General features: G+C 38.9%; 1 long non-coding RNA gene across 1 annotated transcript in view; it reads left to right on the top strand.

Moving 5' to 3' along the window:
* LOC135578587 (uncharacterized) overlaps positions 1-13257 on the top strand; it is a 63953-nt gene extending 50696 nt beyond the window's left edge. Inside the window, exon 4 of the long non-coding RNA XR_010470394.1 lies at positions 12259-13257. This is a non-coding gene — a long non-coding RNA (uncharacterized LOC135578587). The remainder of the gene's footprint in view (positions 1-12258) is intronic.
* Positions 13258-18665: the final 5408 nt, after the last annotated feature.

Genomic DNA, 18665 nt, shown 5'->3' with positions numbered 1-18665 from the left:
GCTTTATAAGCATGGGAAGCAAGTTGTGTTGGTTTCTGGGTTTGACTGAAGGCTGCATAAGCATATAGGTAATTTTATCCTTCTGTGAACTGAAAAGATCTGCTGAATCTTTTGAGGTTAGCCTACCCATAATAAACTGGGTCATAGTCATCTCTTGATCAGCTATGCCATTTAACCTGGTGCATAGTGATCTCATGATAGGATATGCAAAATCTTTATTTCTTAAACAGTCATTTGAACACCATATTCATTAAAGGAAAGTTAGCATGTCATTTTCTTCTCCATTTTTGTTCCCAGCTCTTTTACCAGACTGAAAATTACACTTTATTTTCTTCCATTGTCTGAATGCCAAGCTGAGCATGGTTAGTGCTGGTATTGCTTTGAATTATGTGTGTACTAACCATTACCATCAACGCTGGTAGCACTGTGGAAGGACTCCAAGTGGCACACTGCAGGTAAAGATATCACCAAGCTGTCAATCATTGCATCAAGGCTTTTGGTGTGTTGGCATTTGTGTAAGATGGCCACAATTTCTCTTTGTGAACTCAAGTAACTTCACGTGGTGGAGGAAGCCTCAGCTTTTCTGCCCCATTCCGATTGCATTTCACCTGCTCAAAACCCCCTCATGAGGTCATGGAGAAACAGCAGTTGGGAAAGGAGGTTTTTGGTTGTTTGTTTTTTTGGGGGTTGATTTGTTTGCTTTGGGGTTTTTTGTTTGGCTGTTTGGTAGGGTTTTTTTTGCTCTTTTAACCTACAAAATCTGTGGGCTTTTTCCAGGCAAGATTTCTAGGTTGATTGATTCAAGTATAAAGCTTGAAGGTTTTTAACATTTTCTCAAAATTCTGGTTTTCAAACAAGTAAGGACCTTCCTCAGTTGTCATTTTCCAAAAAAAGTGCTTTCACAACTATTAAGTATCAGGAAATTTTGGTGCTTTGAACTTTGCTAAAACCTGCTTTTGAAACTGAAGCGTGAACACCGTATGAATTACGATGGTCGCACTCCCAAGGAACACAGTTTCCACACTCTTCGTTTTCAAATCCCACTGGGCACTTCTCTTGACTCCTCACCCCAGGGTGTCTGTTAGTAAGAACCATCTCCTCGAAAAGCTTTGGTTTTCAATTCAGATTCCCCCTTCCCTGAAGAGCAGCCTTTGGCCAATGTTGTCTTCAGGAGCCCTGCCCAGGGTGGCTGCAGCTCAGTGGTCCCCTTGCTGGCAGCCAGAGTGGGGCAGGGGAGCTGGGCTTCCTCCCTCACAGGCATTGAGCAATAAGCAACAGCAGCAACAATCTATTTGCATTATGCTGACCCAATAAATAAAACTGATCTTTGACTCTGTAATTTGGAGTCAATCAAAAGCAAGTAGAAAAAAATTACTGGGAGTGAAAGAAACCAAATGGCAAACAGATGGAGGTGTGAGAGCTGTTTTCTTTTGTGATTTGCTAAATCAAGGGGGAGAGCAAAGAAGTGGTAAATGCAGCAGTGATGAAAACTTCCTCAAAGGTATGACCATGGGGCATTTCTACAGCTCTTACTCAATCAGTTAAAACTTGTCTCAATAGTAAATCTAAGGAGAGCTCAGTTTTTATCTCTGAAATATTTTTTCCAAATTATCACGGCAGTTTCAAAGACTTTTTTTTTTTTCCTGTCAGAATGCTAGAATGGTTTAAATGAGATTGAGAATAAACTGCCAGAAATGCACTCTTTTTTCTCTAAGTGAACCCAAACAAATAAAAGAGTAAGGTTTTCTGGGTGCATGGAATTTGACACAGAAAGCACTTGAAAGTATTTCCCAGACCTCAGCATTAGCTCTTGGCTTCTCTGCAGTGAAGAAGAAAATTAACCGGTTTAAGAAATGCATATGAAATTTCCCATCTGGCTAACAACATGGATGTTTCTGCTCACTTTGACAATCTGAAAATGCTGCTGAGATGTTTTAAAGTCAGTGTTTATATCTAAAAAGCCAAATCTTCCACAGCAAAGGTGGCCCTCCCTGCTTCCCTGGGATATAAATTAAGACAATAAAGTACATCTGAGACTCATTTTTAAAGGTGCACAACCACGTTACTTGTGCTTTGATAAGCGTTCTTCAAAATCCACCTTCTTACGCTGACACAAGTATTTAATTTCAAAGTGGTGGTGTTTGTTTTTTTTTCCCCCTCCATCAAGGACCACTTAATAATTGAATTTAAAGCACATAAATCTGTTGATATTTTGTTTATATTTACTTGCTAATCAGCTTGGTATTGCTAAATACATCTGTCATGTGAAGTTGTACTGCTATAATACTTAACTTTCAAAGGCTTCAGGTACTTTGGAAAAACTGATGATGTTATGACAGACAGGTAAAGAGCACCATAAAGCTGTCTGCTAGATACAGTGTATGCAGAAGCAATTTGCCTTTTAAAACTCTGAACATGATATTCTCTAATATTTCCTGGCAGATCTTCAGTAGCTAGAAAATAAGCATTTCCATATGTAAGAAAATATTCCTTTGAAATGTAGATTTTTCTTTACAAGAAAAGAACATGGAGAGAATTGCATTTTTAAGCTAAGGGTTTATTATTATTTATTTTTCTGCTTTGAAAAATGTTGTGCATTTCCCATACAGCACTTAGGTGGTAATTGCAATCCTAGTATGAGCTACATTACTCTTAACAAACCTCCTAGCTGTCTTTGTCCACTAAGAATAGTCTCTCAATAAACAAATTTTGGCTAATGCTTTAGCTCCTCACCAAATACTTGGTTTATGTTAAATTTAATATACTGCAGCCTACATTACTGCATCTATCTAAAATTTAAAATATGTTCACAGCACTGTCTTTCTGTTCCATCACTTTTACAGGGTGTTTTCCCCTTTAAGGAAAGCAGTTTAAAATGGTTGCTAGTCATCTCAGTTGCTGCAACCACATGATGCAATCTATTGTCAAATTAGTGGGTGGCAGCAAGTGGAAACAGATTTCACCAGCAATAAAGCCCGTCACATGATTTCATCTGTTCGTGGTCATACAATCTCTTAGCCCATTCCTCCTGTGTGATCCGAAGGCCTCATCCTCATGGAAGTTTATATTTGCTATCTTAAATGCGACTGGTAAATAACAGGGTTTGGTTTTCACTAAGTGGCATTTTGGAAGTGTACGGGGAATTAAACCATTCAACAGAGAAAATTTTGCACATTTTTTGAAAAGTGGGCCAAATGCACAAATGTTTTGCCAAGTCAGAACTAAAATTAAACAAAATAGAAATATTTGCAAAAAAAAAAAGATCAAATCTAAGTAAAGTCTACTAAAAAGTTATACTTATAAAAGCTGAGAACACTGTACATATTTATAGTACACAGATGAAACCTTTATCTGCAGAAGAAATAAACTAATCTCTCCAGCATTAAGTTAGCAGTAATCACATATGAATCAGCAAAAAGATGGGAGGAAGCAAAGGTAGAGAACAACTTGGTATAAAAATAGCTACAAACTCTTAATGTAAATGGAAAGTTGAAATATTTCTAGCTGGAAGCACTTTATTTTTCTTATGAAACAGAACCTGAGACTTGAGAGAATGAGTGACTTCTAATTTTAAGTGCCACTGAAGTCACCATCACAAAATATAAAGTCGATCTGGCATTCTTGGTTCTTTCTAAGTTTATGAAATACATTCAGCCCTGCCTGTTCCAGTAGAGTCAACAAATTCTGGGTCCCAGAGCCAAGGTCTTGGATTTCCACATTCATCTTGTACTAATAGTATGAGAGAGAGCTTGGAATGGGAAGCATAGACATAGCAGGGAAAAGCTTGGTAGAAAACCATTGTGAGGATGACAGAAGACAGAGGTTTTCCCGGCCCCCCTGTATACCACACCTGAAAGCCAGCTGAAGATGTCATGGGGGATTCAGAGGCTCTCCCACCCTCATACTTCAGGCATTCACTATTTCCCAAAAGAATTCTGGAAGAGAGCAATTGTCTTCCGCACTAATAACCTATGGGAGAGACCATTTGTCAAGGAGCAAAAGTTCCTTTCTGACATCTCAGCACCAGGGAAATGTGGTTTCTCATAGCCTCCTGCTCAGGGCTCAGCCTTTTAACAAAACAACACTGAATAACTAATCATCTGCAATATTCCTCTACAATAACTATCCATCCCTGTTTGAAATGAGGACAAATGTAATGTTCTTTATAAACAGCTCTCAGCACCCTGGACCACCAGCCAAACATTGATTATTCTTGAATAATGTAATCCTAATTTAATAGGTTGGTTCAGTTAAATTAAATATAAATATTTGTGCTGTCAAATAACATTCAGAAACCAATGCATAAATTTTTCTGGAGAGGTAAATGTCACAGACTTCATTTCTGGAGAACTGCAAGGTAATGTGCAGATCAATAGAATTGCCATTTTCCTAACAACTCTGGAAATGCTAGAAATAGTCCACAGCACATGTTTGAATTTCTCAGTCCTTAATCAGATCAGCTTTAACTACAAAATGAATCTGACTATGAACTATATCTGACCACAACTAATGCTGCATCCTCTGTAAATGCTTTCTATTGAAATGTGATTCTCTTGCAATGTAAAAAATTGGGAAGCCTGGAAAAATCTAGAGCACTGGATTGAAATGTTGCTCTAATTCAGAAAAGCACTGAAGCAAGTGCTTGACTTTGCTTGGGTCTTAAGGTCCACTAAGGTGAAGCACATGCTTAGATGTTTTGTTGGTACATCTACTAGGTTCACTGCTAAAACTGCTTTATTACTGAGGTAGTTCCACATACATAAAGAAATACAATAAACTCGAGAGATGATACAGGACAGAAGTCCCCAGTTTCAGAGTTAAATTCCCTCTCTTTGTGTATGTAGTCATTCATGTAAACAGATCTGTATTTCATTGTATTTCATTTCATTTCAAACACATCTGTATTTCACATAGTCATTCTTGTAAACAGATCTGCTTGCAAAAAAATATTTATGCAAGAAGATCAAGTATTTGCACATCTAAGGACCCATTTTGCATGGGCAAATAGTTGTTTACATGTACAGATGAAAAATAGGGATAGACAGATATGCAAGTGACTCCAAAATCTTGACACACATTGCCTTACAGGATAGAGCTGGAAGAAAGTCAACAGGCAAGTATTATCCAATTAAAAGTCTGCAGTCGTGTATGCATTTGGAATCAGTTCTAAAGGCTCTGCAGAAAGAATCTACTGCAGTAAACATTTCATCATCACTAATTCTGTCCAGATTCTTTCGAAGCGCAGCCCCCCACTGAAGATCCATGAATACATTTTGCATTGAGAGGAAAATCAGCAAACGGTTTGTTCAGAAAGTTGCCAAAATCAGATTGATCTTGAGACAGGTGTAGTAGACAAATATCAGGACTTTATTCACTCTCGAGAAAAAAAAATCAGAATAAAACAAAACTACTGAGGATCTGAGAGCAAAATCTGTCTCTTGGTATTTTAAAACAACAAAAAAAAACTTGAACATATGCTGGTTGCTATAGAGAGAACCTCTTACTTTCAACCACAATTGCAGATGTGGTGGCGCTGAAGTTAGTATGTATGCCTGATAATATTTAACAGCTATGTAAAAGATGCAAAAAAGTGATAGGAGATATTTTTTCCAAAAAAAAATTAGATAATTGTCAGTTATGCACTGACAACCCAAAGGAATATAGGAACATTCCACAAATAACTGAGACTTAAGTAACCTTATACAAAACATAACAGTTGGCCAAACAGTAGTGCTTGTTTACAGATAATACATTAATACCAGTAAAATAAAACGCACATTAAACAATAGTCAAATGTAAAGAATTTACACATAGTTGCCCGATCTCTCTGTGTGGAAAACCATGAAAGAAAGTCTGCAGTCACTAGTGAGTGGCAAAGAGGAGTAACATCTTACTGCTTGGTGTACTAAAGAAAGTTTACTGCTCATCTCATTCCCCACCCATATCAGTGCCTTTTTTTGTCATGTTTAAGTCCTTTCCACCATAAATAAAGCTAAGTGCACAGGTCTTCCTTAGTACTACAGATAACATAGCGTAGTTAAAAATTCCCCGCTGTTTGAAGATATTAATATTTAACACTTAGATTGCAGTAGTACTGAGAGGCCACTGATCAAGGCCACATCCTTCTAGGTGTAAGGCAAAAATAGGGGAAGTAACAATCTCTGCCTCAGGGAGTTTATTCATTTATATACCCCCATCAGGCAACTTCTGTACCATTTTCTAGATTTATCTTCTATATAGTGCAGGCCCAAGTTCATTGTCCAAGCGCCATTTTTTCAAGACGTTTTTATGAGAGACGAAGATGGGCTGCTGAAGCTAAGAACAATTTTGGCACAAGAAGAAATGGCTACAAAATGGCCAAGGGGTTTAGGACCTGTTTCCTAACCATCAGAGTAGTGAGATTTCAAAGCAACCAGCCTTTAGAAAGAAAAAAGGGGCAAAATCCTCAGGTGCTATTAAGACAAGGCACAATCAGTTCATGAAGAGCACAGTGTGCTGTGGCCACCTGAAACTGCGGAGAATTGGCCTTGATGAGAAAGAGCCCAGGTTCCTAAAGGGTATTTTCTACAGCATTCATGTGTTTATCGTTCTCAGACAACCCAGGATTCACATGATGTTGACAACTGTAATACATTCTTTGTAAATTGCAATTGGATCTTTGAATCTCCAGACAGTTGAGAAACTAGTTTCTCTCACCTGTTTAATTAACCATGTCATGTTTTCCAAAGAGAATTAATTGTCTCAGTGAAGCAGTAAGGAGACTCAAAGGTTTGAAAGAAAAATAAATATGAGCACACAGCAGAGTAAACATTTATCCAAAAAACATTTTCACAGCTGAGTTTCAAACTTCTCATGTTCCAGCTTCTTATGTTTTATCATCTCATCCCACTTGGTCCTGGCACCACATCTCTTTAAGATAGGTCTCATGGGAAAACACTGCCTTGGTAATCAAAACATTTAGACTGTGAAAGAAATAGAAAACAATTCTCAAGGAAGTTTTATGGCACAGTGACTGCTATGAGACCAGATTGTGACTTCTCGCTGACTGGTCCTTAACAATTGATTAATAGAATTATTTTTGTATCAGACTAACTCCACTCTGATCAGATCAAGAAAACTTGATGTTCCCTCTCAGTGCAAGCCAGTAAGTCTCCAGGTGACAGGCACAGTGTCTCTTGTTCGTATTTCTGCCCCCGAGAATGGCTGTTGCCAGAGACAGAGTTGACCCTAAAAGTCCAATTTTCACCAAAATTAAATGCCTTTTTTTTTTTTCTTTTTTTGCAACTGCTTTCATTTCTGCTTTTTCCACCATTTTTTTAGCATTACACTGAGAATGGAGAAAACAGTTGCACGTGAAAAGGAGAAATGAAAACAATCTTCAGATAGCTGTTCCTACAGTGAAAAGCATTTTTAGCATTCAGCTGTGGTTACATGATGGAAGAAAAACCTTTAGGGTATCTGTGAGATGGGTAAAGTGGCAATCATTGAAATGATGATGTTAATCATTGTCAATTCAATCCTGAGAGGGCTGAGGCCCTGAAAGTTTCTAATTCTCTGTAACATGATTCCACACAGAATGTTAAAGAGAAAGACCAGCATTTAGCCTCTACGCTGCGTAACTTCTTCCTTAAAAAAAGGAATCAGGATAAGTAACGAAAAATATACATGCATTTCAATGAGAAGAGTTGCCACTTGGAGGGTAAATTCTGTGTTTAGAAATATCCTTGTCATTTTGCTAGCTTCATACTTATAGACTTGAATATTTCTTAGTCGTTAAAAAACTATTGCACTACCTGCATTTAGAAGCAGGTTTTAGTGCCAGTCTCCTCAAAGGTTTTCTAGCCCTTTAGGTCAGATATTCAGAAAACAGACCAATATACCATACCTTCAGGGAATTCAAAGGAGATAAACCATTTATCATAACCAGCTAAAGGTCCCCTTTTGCATATTTCAGCTCTAAAGAGCGGTAAATCTCACAGAAAAAATAGACGGCATGCTGTCAGATAAGTTTACTTTTGAAACCTGATGATAAATTAAGTGTGGTTTCGATTTTGCATTAGTCAAACAAAACTGAGAAACACCTTCCTTTGGTTTGTTTCATTTTGGTGTGGCTCAGACTAAATCCTAAATTATTAACCGATGCTTTAATAATCCCATGTCTGTATGTCCTTGATCTCATTTTCACTTTTTCTTCCACTCATGCTCCTGCATGTGCCTGTCTGTATTTAAATCTGCTCCTGTTCTCCCTAACTAGATGGCAAAACTCCTACTTCTGCACTTTCCTGGTTTTCTGAGCAGCAAAGACCGGGCAGCCCCAATTCTGGGTGTCCAGTCCTGATGCAATCAAGCTTCAGGTGTCAGAGGGCCTGACTAATATAGAGATACCCTTGAAAGACCCAGCCCTTTCAAATTAACAGAAAGGCAGAATTTCTCTTGCTGTGAATAAAGGAAGAGAGTCAAAAACTCCAAGGAGCCATCTGATTTTCTTTGCTGAACATTACCCCAGTGCTTGGAGCAGCTACTACTGACACATCTCAGGATACAGCACAAACATCTCCAAACCAGGCCAGCGGGCAGTGTTAGAAGGAAATGCATTTACCATGTTTGAACCATGTAGGTACAACTGGTGGTGAGGCTCACCTGCTCTTTTGGAACTGGTGGCTGCAAGAAGCAAAACTGTGATTGATGCATGTTGAATAGGTGCCCGAGGAGATTAAGGCTTTGAGCTTCCCCACCTCCCCTCACTCACTCACCTGCTCCTGGGCAGCCACAGTCTGGCCATCAGTAGAAGCAATGATCTCTGCAGCATGAGAAACAAGGAGACTGCTGAGCCTTTTGTGTACCAGGGAGCCATTGCAAGGAAATGAATAAGTTATTTTTTTAAAGATGTGCTTATAAATCATTAAAGTGACATGGTATGGGCTTGGGGTTTGTTTTGCAAGCTAGAATGGGAATTGTAATGTCCATATTTCAAAATACACACTCACCCTTATGCTCCTGTTTCCTGTGGATGACATCCAAATTTAACCTTTCATTTCTTGAAGAGCAGTGTCTTATATTTATTTGGTAGAATAAGCAAACAGCTGACTACAGCAAATCCAAGGAGCTCTTTTAAAACTATCAGCTAACATCAAGATAAGTGCATTTCAAACATCCCCCAGGAACTTCAAAAACACACTACTTACCTGCTACCAGCTGTTCCACTTTTATTTTAGTGAAGCTGGCATAGTCTCATCTCAATCCTTTGTGACCCCCGAAGTCTGAAACCAGCCCCACTTCTGTTGTGTTGAACACAGTGGAAAAAGGCAGGCTGAGAGGAGCCTGCTGTCAAATTGCTTTAAGATTCCCCAGTGTGTCTTTGAGGGGCTATGTTCTCTCTGACAACTGGTGGTCAGGCACCCAAACACACCAAGGATTATCAGAGAGGTCACCTGGTGGGAAACCATCATGAACAGTATGGGCCATTCTCCAGGCAAGTTGAGTGTACAAAATGGATGTCCTAACAGCACGCTCTCACAGGCACTGGGGGCTCCAGTTTTGGGGTTCGCTGCCTTGGGGAATTAAGGACAGGTTGCCTTTTGCAGTCTCATTGCATTTAAATTCAGACTCCAGAGCCACTGTTCGTAGATGAATGAAGACCTGTAAGAGGCAGGTGATCCAGACAGTGACACAAGTGAGACTTCTTCTAGACAGCAAGGCCTTAGATAAAAGTTGGTCCCCATAAATGTAACAGTAACAAACTAGTGACATCTGGAGCTAAGCATCCTCCTTAGGGGCTGAGAGTGGTTGCAGGAACAGCTTCAGCTCTGGTGCTCATGGGAGGAATGGGGAGGTACAGCCATGTAACCCATCACATAACGAAGAGCACATGCAACTCTTGGCAGCGACTGTTGAGGGTGACAGCCTTCTTTAATTTGCACCCCCTTCTCTCTACTCCCACAAATTGGTGCCCAGGCTACCTGCCATGTAATGGTCTGAACCTGCTGAATCAGGAGTCCCATGCCCAGCATGTTGCTCTGAAACACCTAAGTATGGAACCTCACACATCCCTTTGGTGAAATTCAGCCCTGACCCCATTGTAGTCAAGCTAATCCCTCAGCGAAGACAATGACTGCTGCAGTAGCTGGGCAACCAATTCTTAAATATTTCTATTTTTCCTTCTGGCTGCAGCGTCCTTCAGCAACTGACACTATGCACTGCTTTCTCCACTGCAGCTACCTTAGTATTGGCTGTTGGCAGGTAGGGAGGTGACTTCTGTGAGATCAGATTTTGGTTCTTGTCACCATTGCTGTTGGTCACATTGCTTCTCTTTTAGCAAGGGCTTTTAAATCTGTTTTTCTTTTTAATGTAACTTTGAACAAGCAGGCTGTGTGTCATGAATCACTGTTCACCACAAAAACCTACACACTAGTGTGGCAGGAACGAGACACATGTCCAATGGCCCTTTGCTGCCTCAGATTACACTTCCAAGATTTGGGATTGTCAAAAGAAAATGGTGGCAATTCTATTCCATTAGCAGGAGCTGCAGGACCTTTGAAAACCGCACTGAAGTGCCTGAGAGTGTATTTGCAGAAGCTTCAGGACAGGCCCCCATGCTTGCAAGTGCTGTCGTGAATAACTAGAGATTAATACAATCTCCCTTGATAAATCGGGCCTTGGTGTTTACGCCAAAGGTCTCAGAGGGTGGTAAGTCTGAGGAAGGGAGGGGCTTTCCACATTGGTAGACCCATCTGAGAACTTTTTAATCCTTATTACTGTTACACTTTTCTATGCCTGCCAGCCCACAAGAAGGTTTGAAAGTCAGCCTGACCTCTTGTGTGTCTGATCTAGATCCAACAGGGAATGAGATCAGGGAGCTGTGAGAAGCAAGCTTAATGGGGAGACTGCTGCAAATGTAGCAAAACAAATAATAGAGGCTTGAGTTTTTTTGTTGTAGAAAATACAGTGCTATGGCTTTTGGGTGCCAAGAGGCAGTTCTTTTAATAGCTACATTCTTTGTAATGCTGATGAGTGGCAATATAGAAAGATGAAAGTAGGAGGGCATTGTATTATAGTCTTACATATATTATGCCACAAAGAAAATGCGGTTGCTGGGTGGGGATTCTTCGCCCTCCTCCTGCTGAGCTATTCATACAAATTCTCCTCTGTGGATGGCAATCCCCATTCCATCTCTCCTAAATCCCAAGGGGTTTGCCAACTGACTCTCAATTTTTCAAGTGGAAATCGCAGAACTGAATGGTGCATTGAAGTATTTCCTCCTACACCTCACTGCTCTTCTAGGAAGTGAGCAGACATTTTTTTTTCCAAAAGATGTATGCCATCTCCTGGGAACAGTAGAAACTGCAAGCCCCTTTTATTGAAACCCCCTGTAAATCATATTTGCCTCTTCTCGGAGAGCATTATACAACTAACAGAATAAGGTCTGCATAGCTAGGACTACCCTTCACTTCTAAATTTCCTGAATTGTCCACATTTACATCAGCAAAAATCAAATAACCTTGAAAAGGACATCATTTATTTTGTGTATCGGAAGATTTGGATGTATGCCAAATAGTATGACAAGATAAGATCCATCAATAGCTACAAAGTAGTGGTGAAACTTACCATACACTGATGCGATGTTTTAACACAAAGGTAGGAGTGCTGAAATGCAGCCCATTGTGGCTCTGATGAGTCTGTTTTGTCCTACAGGACAAGTGCAAGGGGCAGAAGAAAAACATCAGAGCTTTCTTCTGTAAAACATCAAATGATTCTTCAGCAAACAAGAGAAGATATGTTTCTCTTAACTCATAAACTGCAACTTGCATGTGTCAAACCACAGACTTGTCTCTGCATCAGGCTTCGGCTTTTTATTTGCTGCTAACTTGCATTAAAATTTCCCCTCTCAAGAAGACACAACAGGGAATAAAATCCATGGATACAAATAAATGTGTTTTTTTTCATTTTTAATTAACAGATGTATAGGTGGATGAATCCTTTGTCTTTGAACCGTCTCTTAAAACAAGCAAGTTATTTCATGTGGACAGGTTCTTGAAATAATTTGTGTAAGCATGGGTTCATACATAAAATTGTTTTCTAGGTTATGTCTATTAAACATACCTGCAAAAATCATTAAAATTACTTTGTTTTCATAAAGGTGGAGCAATATCTACTTTCAAGTGACTAGGGATGACACATGATGAGCATTCAATTTGCTTTTATCTGGTAAACACTATATTTAATCATCTTAATTTTTTTATCACTTTCATTTCCATTCAGAGACCTGAGGGACATTGGACAAGAACTGGAATAGGACTTCTTTTTTGCAAAAGTATCATCTGACAATACCAGCAACTTCATATAATGGCAACAAAAAGTAAATAAACAGTCTTCAAACAATATTTAGTGTGATGGAAGTTATGAACTAATGTCTTTGTTCATCCTAGCAACTTCTTGAGAGACACTGAATTTCAGTGTGAGATTGGGTTTGACAAAACCTCTGTGTAAATTGCTGGTAAAATGAGAAGCTGCTCTTCTTCTGTAGCCTACTGTCACAGGTATGTAGCTTGTTTTAATTGATTTAGTAACTCACATATATATACGTATCCTCTGCAAACACTCATGAAAGATGGTTTTCAGTTTGAACTTGAATGACTAGAAAAGAGAAACCAGCAACGAGTCAGGAACAAGAGGTGGCTGTGTCAGGCAGTCACACCGACTACCAGCTGAGCTTCAGCAGAGGTCATCTCCTAACTCCCTAAAGGTTCAGGCTACTCCAGTCCTCACCGCCAAATTCCCAGCTTCATAGGAATTTCCCTTCATAGTTTGTCTTTCTGAGACTGCCCGAGTGTATTTATTTCACAGGCTTCCTGAAAGTCACCACCCTGGGAAGTGGAGGCAGAATTTCACCAGGTCACCATCTAGTGACTGGGACCTGTGTGCCCTGCAGCAGAGCTGGGGCTGCTCGACCCCCGGTGCCACCCCGAAACCACCAACGCCAGCTTCTACTTCTTAACCTCCAGCTCAGTGAGTCCCTTTGGCACACTTGCAAGTATGGAGATATAAGGTACTCACTCCAGCATGGCTTACATTTTCAGGGAGCTAGAGGATAAGAAGTCTTTGCATGAAGAGGAAACTCTCTAAATTTAGGAATGCATCATCTCAATAATTTTAATAGGAAAATCACTAGTCAGGTAAAAAAACCAAACCAAAACAAAAACTTTAAGCAGTACAGAATCCTGTAGATCCTAACTTATACCAGGATTTTAAAGTTTGAGCAGCCAGAGCTACACCATAATTAGGTACCCAAGGAGGAGTTACCTGGCTGGACTAGATCTCCTCGATGTTCATGGCAACTCTGTGTTTCTCAGAGTTTTGAAAATCTGATCATTTTCATTTAAGCACCTTAAGTATGGTGTGAGGAATCTGCCTTTAGGAATTGACATTTTCAAGGTCTGGGCTTACACACAGGAGTACCCTGCTGGCTGCCTGCTTATTCTGGCAAGATGCAGTGAAAATTAATGGAAAGTTAGTACCATCTAAGTGGATTTCTGCAATGTGTTTGCTGTGTGCAGTAAGCATTTACTTGTCTTTTGAGACCATTAATTTTATATATGTGCAATGGTTAGCTGAGACAAACCATTCTTTTATAAATCGTCAGTGCAGTGCAGGACACTGTTCCACGAGTTCTTGTTATAACATCTCCATTGTTTGGGATGTCTCTGAAGTAGAATTTTGGAGAGTGGCCAAAACCAGAGGGATAATATATTTCTAAGGAGATATTATTGCTATGCATACTCCAACTCTGACCTGCGCTTTTCTTTCACTCTCTCTGAAACTGCTCCTCTCAACAATGCCTATATTTAAAATTCTAAATCTTTAAAATTGAGATTCTGTGTTTATGTAGGTGGTTGATGTATCAAATTTAGCATAGTGATTAAAGAAAAGCTATTTTATTTTATCCTCGTTTAATTTAGTTTACTTTAACTTCCCATTTGCAAACTCCACTTGACAAAGAAATAAAAACTCTTTCTGGAGCAAACTAACCCCTACAATTAAATTTGGCTAATCTCTTTGCTCTGAGGCAGGTTGTAGAATACTCGGGGTTCTCCATGCAGTCTCCTGGAACACAATACACTTTCTAGAGTGGTTTTACTTCAAAAACATTACACAACTATCACCACTGGTCCCATCAATCTCAGACTATTAGTGGACTATGCAATCCTAATGTAGTATGTATTAATTTCTGTTATTGAAATAAGCAAAGATAGCCCTAAATAGATTAAGAACTGATGATATGAAGTAAAAAGGCACTGTCTTTACTGTCTAATTCTCAATGGATTTTTAGTCTGCGTAGGGACATTATGCAGCCAACACACTGCAGGTGAGCCATGCTTGGCACTGAAGTGTCATTTTTATCCCCACACCAATTCTCCCATACTGTATCCCTGACCAACTGGAGATGCACATATCAAATAACCCTAAAAAAATGTTTTAAAGTTGAAAAATAAAATCACAGTGACAGCAGCTCTGGACTGAACACTGAAATAATAGGAGGTGGAAAATGAGGAGAAAGCCATCTGACTTTATATCCCAGTGATTCAAGATAAGAAAAATTATCAGAGTGTATTAAGGCTGAAGCAGTTGGTGGTGGGGGGTTTTTTATTATTATTATATTTCCTCTTCCTGTTTAATCCCTCAAGCTGTTGACTGCTGAGTGTGGGCTCCCCGGGCTGCTGTTGTAAAAACTGGCAGACGTCACTACAGGAATCTTCCTTCAGTGGACAGCAGCGGTTAAACTTGCCCAGCGTTACCCAATAAGGAAGCTTGCGTATCCGCATCACCAGTGGGAACCAGCAGCAGTACCCAAGAGAAGGAGGGGGAAGGAAAGTTTGAAAGATTACAGACCATTGCGATAGATACAGAGCACGGAAACAAAACATGTTTTGTTTATTTGGAAGGTCAGTGCCCTCAGCTGGAACAGAGGTTTTGGAAGTGTATTAGAGGAAAAGTTTAATCTGTCACAAGCACTAGCTAAGGCATGTTTAAATTCTGTTTATGAAGCAGTTTAAGTAAATTTGGGCAATGGGAGAATGGGAGTTAGGAAATTGCAACCACATTTGTCTCATAGATTGCAAGAATAATAACAGCAACCAAAGTTTAGGCATAATTCTTTATATACGTATATATATGTGTATATATATATATCCCACAAACCTCTGTACAAAGTGACATAGAGAACACCCAATTCCCAGATGAATTAAAATGCATATATTGTCTACTATGAACAGTGATGTGGATGAATTACTTGACTTAAAACAACTATTTTCATAAGCCTTTAGCTTAAATCTAAAATGTCTGTGAAAGATGGAGCAGTCAGACTTGTCACAGAGCAATAAAATAAAAGGCACTTTCTCGCTGGCATGTCTTTGATTTCTTTCTGAACAGCTTGGTTCAGTCAGATAATTCTGCCCATAGTTATTTCTATTTAGTCTTGGAGTAATGCCATCAAATTCAATGGTATTATATGGATTTACATTGCTTAAAGGAGAGGAAAATACATGTATTACATCACTAGAGTTACTCTAGCAGTACATTTGGCCCAGAATGTGCAGCTAATATGCTAGATTATTTAACTGTTACTGAGATGAGACAACCACAGGGCATAGTCTCAGAGTCCATAATATAGCAAATATTATATTATTTTACTTTTCAATGTTTCCATACATGATTTATTTATTTTCCCACACATGTAGGCTGTTATCCTTGAGGCCACAGTTCATTGCATGCACACAACATAAACAGTCAATGCTTAAGAGGGTGAGGAAGAGAGTGTTATTGTGTGCTCAATATTAAAAGGAGAAAGAGCACTCCAACCTGATGTTTTTTCAGTATTTTTTGCCAACTCCATTACCTTCTTCTTTGTGCAAGTACACACATGTTGCACTTACATGATCACACTCACTTTGGCTGTCAGCTGGCTAAAACTATCTATGGGTTCATGACAGCTGCAGCTTATCTAAGGGCAGATGAATCAGTGTGAATAATGCAAACACAACAAGCAAAGAATGTATCCACAGGTTCTGAACAGTATGATACAAGCCAGGTCAGTGGTAATAAATTGTTTAAAGAGTGTCATGTTGTGGGGCTAAGAGGAAAGTCCTCCTCCACTGGAAGCAGAAGGTATTCACTCAATCGCAGCTAGCTTGTCCTTAGGAAGATGTTCTTCTTGCCTGGTAGCACCGACCAATATATTCAACAGATGCAGAATGAAGTACTGAAATTAATCTGACAAGTCAGAAGTGGCTGTTGAAGCACACCAGTCTAATCATACCACTGTCAGATTGTTGGTTTACAGTCATTGCACCTATGTGCATGAGTAGGTGAAGTGAAAACGGAAGTGTTCTGGTACTACAATGACAGCACTGAGTTTCCATTGTCTCCCTGGTGAAGGAATTCAGGAAAAAAAAAAATCCCTTTAGGGGAAAAAAGTAAGTTCCAGTAAGACAGTACATTATGGACATTCTGTAAGGTAAATGGTCAGTACGAAAAATTGTATGTATGAAAATTGGAAACCTTTGTGTTTACTTGTATATATATATTTGGTGTCCATGGTGACCATGACTGAAATAAAACAAACTGACACCAATGATGATTTATTTTCATATTCTACACCCTTTTAAACAAACACTCTAGTCTGAGGTTGCTACTGAATGTAAACATGACACTAGAGTGAACTTTCACAATATCATCCTCTGAGGTTCATTAAAGAAAAAACAGACCTGAAGAAAGACCTGCTTCAGAACAATTCAGCTTTCTGAGCAGGTGCCAGTTCCTACTATCCTGCAATAATGTAGTCAACATGCTGAAAAGTAAGAGCTCATTGGGAATTATTAGACAAAACTAGTTCCAACAACTAAAAAAGAAACAGATTGATCAGAGCCAAAATATTTCCCAGAAGGATGGCAACATTTTCTTGTTTGGAAAAGTTTTAAGTGAACAGACTCCTCAGGTCTATATTTTCCAGTCAAAAGCAAACACAGAAGGACAAAGTTGAGATTCAATAGTTGGGTGATTATGAATCATTCCTGGGTTTGCTGGCAGCCCAGCCTCTGCTGTGAATTGGGTGGGTACTGTAGTCATTGGGATCTGTGACTTCAGGAAGACTTGAGTGCAGGAACATTTTAATAGCTTTAATAATCTTGGTCTTTTTCTTTGTGATGCTCACTTCCCAAATACATAAAATGGTAAGCATAACCATTTCCTACTTCACAAAGGTTCTGTGAGGTGAAATTCATTGAAGATTTTGAGATGAGCCGATAAACAGTTTATATAGACATGCTAGGAAGAAAATCTCACAAGTTTTCAACACAACCCGCCACACTAAGGTTCTTACCATAGCACATAAGAAGTAGTAGAGATACCATATTTGTTTGGCAATGTCTGTTGGATGGAGGAAAAGAATAATAAAACTTGTGACAACAAGATCAAAATTTGGCCAGAGGTTGTGTGTACGCAGTTTATTTTGTTTATGAATGTCATTGTTTTGATCTGTTAGAATCATAGTCAATACATTTACTTAGGCAAGAAAACTTATGAGAAACATCCCAAGTCAGAGTTTTATTGTTTTTATCCTGTATAGGATATCACAGCAACCCTACTGTTCTATTAGCATGTATGAGAATACAACAGAAGAAAGAATGCATGAACACTTCTTAAACCTCAACCTGTAAAAGCAAAGAAAGTACAATGAGGTGTGTTTACCGGAAAATGTATGCCTATCTACAAGCATACAAATATCTAGAGAAACAGAAACATAACTGAAATGACAACTTTTAAATAAAGTTAATTTCTCTATCCCTGTTTTGTATTATGAAGTCTATGACTTCAGTGGAAGCAAGTTTGGACTCTTGTTGCTCTTATTTACAGTAAAGGAAATGGTCTCCTTCTCAGCTTAAGCCCTGGGCCCAAAATGCCATTTAATTATATTTTTGGTCAGAATAAGATTTTTTTATATTATACCTTCTTTCCTAAAGTCCTTTCAGTGAGTTTCAAGTGGAGGTTTGGATGCTGCAAAAGCAAAAAGCAGTTGTTGCTGCTGCTCAGAATTGTACTGATGGTGGTCCAGTGCAATCTTTTTTTTCATGTTGGTAGTGATTTTCTGTATCAAGGTTTTGCCATTGGAAAAACAGTGATAGGGAATCATGGCCTTTGATTATCAGGTACAACAAGGCACAGGGTGGAGGATCATCAATTGATCAGATATTGATTTTTGAATAGAAGAAAAGTTATCTAAGTTCACTATATATCAAACTGTATCATTCAATGGCAGGCCATTCAAGTTATTGAGTAATTCCTCAAGTTATTCTATAAGTAAGATGATAACAAAATCAGGATAACAAGAAGAGTCCTTTTTCTATCTCAGTTCAGGAAAAAGGCTAGTAACTCAGTGTCCTGAATGATTCATGTAATGCTGTGATAGTTTTCTTATCCTACAAGGCCTCTTTTTCCAGTCTATTTTTAAAAGATCTACCTTAGCCATTTTAATTATTTGGGGTAAATAGAGATTTCTGTAAATTCCAGTAAAATTTTTGACAATTTATTTTGCTGCTGTGATAAGATAGGTCTCTATCTTAATTAAGGTTCCTTATCTCCTAGACATGTGTTTTGTCAGGAGATGTCACCTT

This window comes from Columba livia, chromosome 2, assembly GCF_036013475.1.
Source record: "Columba livia isolate bColLiv1 breed racing homer chromosome 2, bColLiv1.pat.W.v2, whole genome shotgun sequence".
Lineage (NCBI taxonomy): Eukaryota > Metazoa > Chordata > Aves > Columbiformes > Columbidae > Columba > Columba livia.
Note: the sequence above shows the minus strand (reverse complement) of the source record. Positions and strands in the feature narration are given on the sequence as shown.